At 39.2% G+C, this 8,788-nt stretch overlaps 1 long non-coding RNA gene across 1 annotated transcript; it reads right to left on the bottom strand.

Annotated features, from left to right (window-relative positions):
- Positions 1-665: 665 nt before the first annotated feature.
- On the bottom strand, positions 666-3,488 carry LOC121049338. Its single transcript, XR_005799631.1, has 2 exons — positions 1,474-3,488; positions 666-1,386 (listed from the first exon to the last, which is right to left on the bottom strand). It is a non-coding gene; the product is annotated as an uncharacterized LOC121049338 (long non-coding RNA).
- Between the last annotated feature and the right edge of the window lie 5,300 nt (positions 3,489-8,788).

Here is an 8,788-nt window from a genome sequence, read left to right as displayed (position 1 = left end):
GGAAGTGGAGAAACAGAGAAATCTTTAAGCAAAATTTTCAGATGCCCATCCCTCCTAGAATTATGTATACTGCTGCTGAAGAATGGAGAGGTGCTCAAACTAAATCTACTGTCAATAAAATTTATAATTCCAACTTGCTTTCTTGAAAGAAGCAAGGTCCGTTAAATTGAATATAGATGGTTCAAGGTCTGGACATAGGTTTTCAGATTAAGTTGGGAGTTGGTGACATATTTAGATGCTGAAGCATGGGGTCTTCATGATGATCTTAAACTCTTGAGATTGTTCAAAGCTGCAATATTTCCAAGCTTGAAGTGGAACCGGATTCTGCAATCCTTGTCAATCTTGCGTGGTAACAATGTTGATTGTCAGTCTCTTGGTTCACTTCTTGCTTGCTGCATAAGACTCATGGTCACATTTGATGTATTTTCTTGCTCCTACTCACATTTTTAGAGAGTGCGGCAACATGACTGCTCAGGCTTTAGCTAAGAACAATGTTGATCACTGGCATTGTCGTGTTCAACTCTCATCCAATACATGCGATTCAGGCTTTTCTCGCACACTTGGATGAAGTTTCAAGACCCAGGACTGGGGTTTGCTGTAATAGCTAGTTTCTTTGTGTTTTCTAAACATGCCAGCAACCAAAAAACCAAAAAAACAAAGAAAAAAGCCTCAAAAAATGATTTTTTTATTTTAATCATAACTTGCCTCTTTCAATAATGTTATTATTTGCTAGAGCCATTTATCCTAATGAAAATATACAATGCCAGTGCATTTTACTGTATGTAGGATCTACTAATATCTCAAGTCAGTTTGGACCGTCAATACAATTTCTGATAACTTTTTCAACTTTTTCCACCTGCATATGTGTTCCAAGTCCTTCATACAATGTACTGCTAGGCAGAAGCGATGCACGAACACAAGGCACGAATGACACGCACAGAAACCAACCTGCTCCACTTTTCAGCTTCTCACAGTGGAAATCTAGCTTTCCATCCCATCGCCTCAACCTCAAACACTCAGTAGTCCTCTCAGCTGCTCACACCATCGGACTTGCTCGCTGCGCTACATTCAGAGATGGGATTTACAATGACACGAACATAGATGTACAACTTTGCAGCTTCTGCAAAACGAATCTGCCAATCAAGTTGTGGAAATAACAACTCACAGCTGCTCAATGAAACTATGAAGAGATTCGATACTGTGTATTTTAGTTCCATGCTGAAATCAAGGGAATCCTTCATTCTGATCAAGAGTTTCAAGTGTGACAGGAGCAGTACTACAAGGAGAGCGCATTTGACTTTCGGAGGGACTTTCAGCTTGAGTATCTAGATGGGTAATGTAAGGCCTCGTACCGGGAATGATGGAGAAGTAACTAGTAAGATTCAACTGCAAGAAGATCAATTAATAGCACAAGAAACGAAACATCCAATCTAAATTAGGATTGCAACACACCAGAAATCATAGAAAACATACAAGCAATGCAAAGGACAAACAGCCAACGCATTCTGCTCTATTTGAGTAACCAGACTAGACTGCAGACATGCTGCACTCCACTCACAAGCATGCTAATGCCTATCTTTCTACTACAAGCCACAAGAGGGATAAAGCTCCACAGCATAATGTTTGTGCAGTAGGCCAAGCAAAACCAGAAGCCAATACATCAAGACAAAGGCCCTGAGTACTGCTGCATATCAAGCCACTCATCTTTCCAGTACTTCTAAACATACATGGATTCACCATACACAACAATTCAGCAAAGGATGTAAGCATAAAATGGAATGAAAGAATACACAAGCAAAAAATTTCAATCTCTTTATTTCAATGTCATTTACAACATTTCTTTCAAATCTATTGTCTTGGTGTTCATGAGTTGCAAGAGTAATATTGTTGTGTACCCAAAAAAACAAACTATGTATCTTGTTTCATAATACACTCTCATTGAGATTATTCTAACACATGCAAGTTCACTATATGAATGGGAAGACCCCTTTTTTCCCTTGAACACCTATATTCAAATCTCCTCAACTTATATGATCGTTTTAAGGCACGCTGAATCCAGAGTTGAGCAAGAAGATAAAGAAGTAGATTTGATGTCACAATATATATGAAAGTCATATCGATCTATCTAGCAAAGCAAAGATTCAAATATGGGAAAAGGTAGAAAATTGTGTGACTTGACATATTCTTACTTTCAAATATTCAAATCTCATCAACTTATATGATCGTTTTAAGGCGCGCTGAATCCAGAGTTGAGCAAGAAGATACAGAAGTAGATTTGATGTCACAATATATATATGAAAGCCATGTCGATCTATCTAGCAAAGCAAAGATTCAAATAAGGGAAAAGGGTATAAAATTGTGTGACTTGACATATTCTTACTTTCAAATACACACATGGAGTATACAATAAAGTTCATTAGAAATTAAGGGGGCAATTAAATATCTTATTGAACCTCTGCAGAAGTCTCTGAAATAAAAATTGAAATAACTCATGTATGACAGGCTCATACAATGTCTCATTAATTGCCAACTTGATCTGTTATTGCAAGTGCCAAAAATTTTCCCAGGAAATGCTTAGCTATGTTGTACTGGTCAGAACTCAGAAGAGTCAGCAGGCAAACTCAATTCCATATCACAAAATTTCCAGTTCCTGTCATTGCCCATTTTCTATAAAAGCACACCCAAGTTCAAAATATAATTCTATGTGCGGAAACCTACATATATACTCCAAAAACCTGTCCACAAATGTGCTCATTATGTAGTAATTTCCTAGGTTGTAATGGCCTACATGGCTACATGTGTACTAATCATCGTAGTCATCCAAAAATTGTCTCAGCCACCTAAAGCCGGGCTATTTAGACCAATAATTTATCTATGACTATCCCGGTGTCATATAAGACCAAAACAAGACAACAACACGTTCAACTTCATCGTTCAAACTCTTTTGGGAATCCCACCAATCATGTACATCTGCTACAGGTAACTCTTATGCTAGTTGATCTGGTCAAAAATAATTTTCCTGATAAACACTTCCCTTCATCCCTGATAATTCAATTCAGATCTGAAGACTCGGTACCAGGGTCAAGAAGATTAGATTAACTACGAGTACAGATCCGACTAAGGATTAAACAGCGTGCAAAATATGTATATGAATAATTTCAATTTCAACTTCAATTTAGGCAAACAACAAAAAAGCAGAAGTAGCAAACCCTTTTCCATGACGGATTTGAGAAGACGAAGAGAGAGAGAGAGAGAGATAAAGGTGGCGACCGTGTAGATCCTGAGAGTGTATTCGCCTCTGAAGCTAAAGAAGAAGAAGAAGAGCTTCAGAAATGTCAGAGGCGAAGACACTCGCAGAGCCTGGACGGGCCAATTAGAGACTGCCTCCGACTTTCAGATCCATCTAGATCTAGTAAGGGAGATGTGTATATATATAGATCTAGATCTGGGTACTCCGGCACCATTACATAATGGAAACTGGCTGTCCTCTCAACTGTCAATGTTGTGCGGTCCAGCTGGTAATATGTGGTTTTTCGATTCTTTATGTTTCCCATTTATGAAAGATATTTTGGTTTTTATCTTTTGGGAAAAAAATGCAAACACCTGACCTTTGATCCATTAGTAACTTTAGTATCCGATAAAAAAAAAAATATCACTTTGGTACCTGAAGTTCGGACCCCGACCCAACTTTAGTACCTGAAACACTGTTGGCCGTTATGGCGTTTGGTAGGCGGCAAACTTTGAGGGGCATTCTCGTCCCTTCACTCAATATCTTCTTCTTCTTCTTTCTCACGCTCTATTCATCTTCTTCTTCCTCCCAACTCTTCCGATTTCGATTCAAAACCCAGAAAAACTGACCTCAAATTCCTAAACTTTATTAGTGCCCGCCTTCATCCTCCGCACTTTCTCACAGTCTCACTCTCGACCTCCAGCTTGATAGCTTGCATCAGCGTGTTCTCGTCCAACGACAATCCATTCTTGCACAGATCAGTAAATCGAGCAATCTTTCTTTCTAATTTTTTTTTCTCTGCGGGTTGCTTTTTATGCTTTGGAGTTGGTTTCTTTGGGTAATGATGCTCTATGTTTCTGGAAGAGAGAAAGAGAAGAAGAGATAAGCCATGCCAAGAGTTGCTCTGGAACAGAGACGAAGAAGGGCCGAAACGGGTTGCCGGAGTTGAATTCAATTCGATCTTTCGTGGCTTTGATGATAGACAATTGTGGTGAAGGCATGGAGGGTGGGTCGGAGACAATTGCGGTGACGGAGGGACAGGATTTGATCTTGTTTTTGGAGAGCTGGGTTTTGGGCGGCGGAGCAGTGGCGTTGGTGATGGCTGTGGGGATTGGGGCATGGATTTGGAGGCAGCAGTGAGGAAGGTGAGTGGGAAATTTCTAGGTTTGGTTCAAGAGCATGAAAATGCTCAAATTGAAGATGGCAGGTGGCGCCGTTTCGGAACTTGACGACGGAGATTTCGTGAGAATGTGCATTGAATTGGTCAATACTTGTCCAACATTGTGCTTTTAGTAATGGATGCTTTGCAAGCCATTTCTTCTGCAACACAGATAGTTTCAAGCATGGCAGGTGCCATTGCTGCATTAGAGCAAGCATCTAGAGACTTAGATGAAGCTCCAAAGAGAATTCGAAGCCTAGAGGAATGCATAATCATGAAGCAGGGCACACTGGGAGGGGCCATTCATTTCGAGGTAGATTATCTCAAGAGGAGAAGTCATTGTTGAAGGATATGTGTAAAATAGGGGAGCAGCCTAAGGATTAAACAACGTGCAAAATATGTATATGAATAATTTCAATTTCAACTTCAATTTAGGCAAACAACAAAAAAGCAGAAGTAGCGAACCCTTTTCCATGACGGATTTGAGAAGACGAAGAGAGAGAGAGAGAGATAAAGGTGGCGACCGTGTAGATCCTGAGAGTGTATTCGCCTCTGAAGCTAAAGAAGAAGAAGAGCTTCAGAAATGTCAGAGGCGAAGACACTCGCAGAGCCTGCACGGGCCAATTAGAGACTGCCTCCGACTTTCAGATCCATCTAGATCTAGTAAGGGAGGTGTGTGTGTCTATATATATATATAGATCTAGATCTAGCTCTAGATCTGTGCTCCAACACCATGTATGCCCCTTACATAATGGAAGCTTTCTGTCCTCCCAACTGTCAATGTTGTGCGGTCCAGCTGGTAATATGTGGTTTTTCGATTCTTTATGTTTCCCATTTATGAAAGATATTTTGGTTTTTATCTTTTCGACTAAAAGTATCTCCTCTTTCAAATAAACAATAACAACAACAAAAATCTGTTTTTAGAGCATCTCCAACAACAACGTACGTCTATTTTAAATCAAAATAAACCATAGTAGTAGGTAAAGATTTTGGTTATTTCTGTTCACCATCTTTATATGTCCTATATAATATCAGCCATCCTTTTATTTTGCAGCCATCAGAGCAAGTCCACCCGCTAGAGGTAAATGTTAAGGTCGAAAAGTCAAGAAACTGTTCACTGCCACTGGATATAGGTTTCCATCCGTTCTGTTTCTTGATCAGTCAGTTACTATTTATTGATTTTTTTTAATTATAAAATTGAAATATATTTGATGTAAATAGATGGTAATAATGGAGATTTATGGATAATTATTGTCATAATTGTGATTACTATTTTTCTAATATTTTCGGTGAACAAATTATGAGTCACCTACAGTTATCGAAATGAGTGAAGTAACCATCGATAATTTTTTTGAAAAGCTTGAAACAACCACTGACATCTTTGAATGGACCAGATCATATACATACTATTCAATCTAATGGTTATTGTCGATGTAATCTTATATAAGATTTTGGATCAGATTACGTAGAACCAAGAGTGGACACGTGTCCTTATCATCTTATCACGTCTGATGTAAAAATTGTAAATAAATAGAGAAAGAGGCAGCACTTCATTCGCACACACTCTGATATTGGCAAATCTCATTCTTTTTCATATCTCCAAATCTAACACATTTCCTTTCATTCCCTCATTTCAATGAAGAGATTGTGTACTAAGTATTGACAATCTCGCGATGAAGATTATGAAGAGATGTGTACGACTAATGTAGTACCCCGGAAATTCATTATTATTTTCTAATGATTTTCCGGAATTTAATTAGTGGTTGTTGGACGATTTCGTGGTTCGTGGATGAGGCAGAAATGTTTCGAACGAATTTTTATTCGAATGACACGTTTTAGGGGGTGTGAAAGTTGACTTTTTATACGTTGGGTTTCTCCAAAAATTTCCTTCACGAAAGTCGTAGAGTGCGTCGATACGAGTTCGTGGACATATGGAACGCAGAAATCGGAGTTCGTATGAAGAAGTTATGGGCTTCGGAAAAACTTTCCATTTTTATATAAAGGACGATTTTTTTTCCAAAAATTGCAAAGAAGGACAGATTTCCAAATCTGGAAACCCGTCCCTCTTTCTCTCTCCCCAAGCCGCGTCGCCCCTCTCCCTTCATTGGCTGAGTTCTCTGCCGTCCGGCCACCATAGGACGTCAAACAAAGTGGGTTTTCTTCGCCTCGATCTCCTCTACAAGTCTGTGGAAGAAATTCACCAAGATTCGAGCTGTGGAAGGAGAATCATCGATGAGAAGAAGCCGTGGTGGAGCTGAAATCGCCATTGTCAGTTCTTCCTCCTCCGGCCACCATTGCCGGTGTTTCTTAAGGGGTTTTGTAGCCCCGAGGCTGGGGAAGGTTTCTCCCAAGGTGAGTTGCAGCAATTTCACGTGTGGAGGACGAATCAAGGATTTGAAACTCTAGGGTTTAGGGTTTCAAATCGGCCCCTTGTGTTATAAGGTAAATTTTGATCAATTGGCTTATAATTTGACTTTGATGTAGTTGGGAAAGTTGTAATTTGAGTTGAGATGAAGATCTTTTGTTTAGAAAGTTTGGCCAAATTTCGACTTTGGGCAGGCAGCGGCGCCGCCACTTTGGTGGTGTTTTTTGGCAGGTTCCGACCACCTCTGCGGCAGTTTTTGCTCCTTATTGTGATCTACTCGTCGATATGAGCATTTCAATATATAGATTGTAATTTTTGGAGATCGAATGAGTATGGTATGATTTTTACGGTTTCAAACCGTTCGATTATTCAATCCGTGAGGATTCGAGTGTTTGATCGACTTGAGGTTTTGACATATCGATCGTAGAAGTATTCCGGAGACTTTGGGTGGTCTAAGATGTGGTTTCCCCTCGATTGGCTTCACTTTTGTGGTTTTAATTCAAAAAGGGGGTTCGGACTTTAATCACTTTGTGATTCGTGCATTGAATCGAGATCGTATGTGTTTAGGTACTTGACATGCTTGTGTTGAGCGGATTGTGGCTATTTGTGTTTGTCTTGGTTAGCGTGTGAAGACGCAGCAGGATTCAGAAGTGAGTAAATCTCACGATATTCGTTATGGTCATAATTACCATATTGTCTTGGAATTATTAGGTTAACTATGACTATAGTTGGTATTAGTGACATTCTTGAGTGGATGACTATGTGTGTGTGTGTATATATATATATATTTACGTAAAATATATATGTATTGGTGGCTTCGTTGTGATGTGAACAATAATTGAAATGAGTTCATGCTCGAGAATGGTGAAATTGTGTATAGAGTTGTGATTGTAGAATTTCATGTGTTGAGATAACATGAGTCTAGTGTGGCCGTCTTAATTGAGATTTAAGATATGGTAGCTGGTGTAGGAATATTTGTGTAATGAATCGATGACATCCGTATGATGAATCTTTATGATGATTGTCGTGTATAGCTTGTGTAGGAATATCTGTGTAATAAACCGGCGAAATCTATATGATGATCAATTGGATGATTGTTATCTGTGTGATGACTAGCGAAATTTGTGTGATGATTGCTATCAGTTGGATGATCGCTATATGTGTGATGACAGGAAAAATCTGTGTGATGATCAATTGGATGATTGCTATCTGTGTGATGACCGGTTAAATCTGTGTGATGATCAGTAGGATGATGGCTATCTGTGTGATGACTATTCTGTAGCGGAGTTGAATTCTTATTAAGTTAACAACGATTAAGAGGACTACTATGTTGGTCGGAGCTACCTACGGATGTCAAAGTGTGGGGTTATGATGATTACTATGACTTGAATTGCTTGTCTTAATGTGACCTACTAAACTAAACTATACACAGGGTTACTATTGATTGTTTCTCTTGTTTTGAATTGTGATTGCTTTGTTTTCTTCTTGATTTTATTGATTGTTGGTTTGATTAATCTTAAGGGCCATAGTGGTGACGATTGTGCTATGTGGTGAGGATAGGAAGGTGATTCATTGTTTTCACCTTTAATGTCATGTTGATGACAAAGGCTTCCGGTGGGAAGGAAATGAGTGTGATCTTTGTAACTAGCCGTTGTGCGTCAAAAGATTTCCAAACATTACTTGAGAAGGTTTTGTTTGACTGAAATTTGTGTAATTAGATGCTAGGTTGAGAATCTGAGCATGTGGTTTTAGTCACTAGTTGACCTACGTAAGCATGTTATGGAAGGTTATGAAACAGATCGTTGTAGTTGTGAGTTATGTGCTTATCGTTGTTTAGGTTGAGGTGACTTAAGAATGTGTTTCTGCTTTGTGGTTTTGAGTTTACTCATACAAGCTTTCATAAGCTTACCGGGTTTGTTGTGTGGCAACCTGGTGCACTATTCGATGATGTAGGTTAATCCTGTAGGTCAGGGAAATCATGGCTGAAGCCGAGACCTTGTAGCAGCTGATCGGGTAGGAAGCAAATTTTGTGGCT

Source organism: Rosa chinensis, chromosome 5 (assembly GCF_002994745.2).
Source record: "Rosa chinensis cultivar Old Blush chromosome 5, RchiOBHm-V2, whole genome shotgun sequence".
NCBI lineage: Eukaryota > Viridiplantae > Streptophyta > Magnoliopsida > Rosales > Rosaceae > Rosa > Rosa chinensis.
The sequence above is the reverse complement of the archived record's forward strand: the minus strand, read 5'-3'. Positions and strand labels throughout refer to the sequence as shown.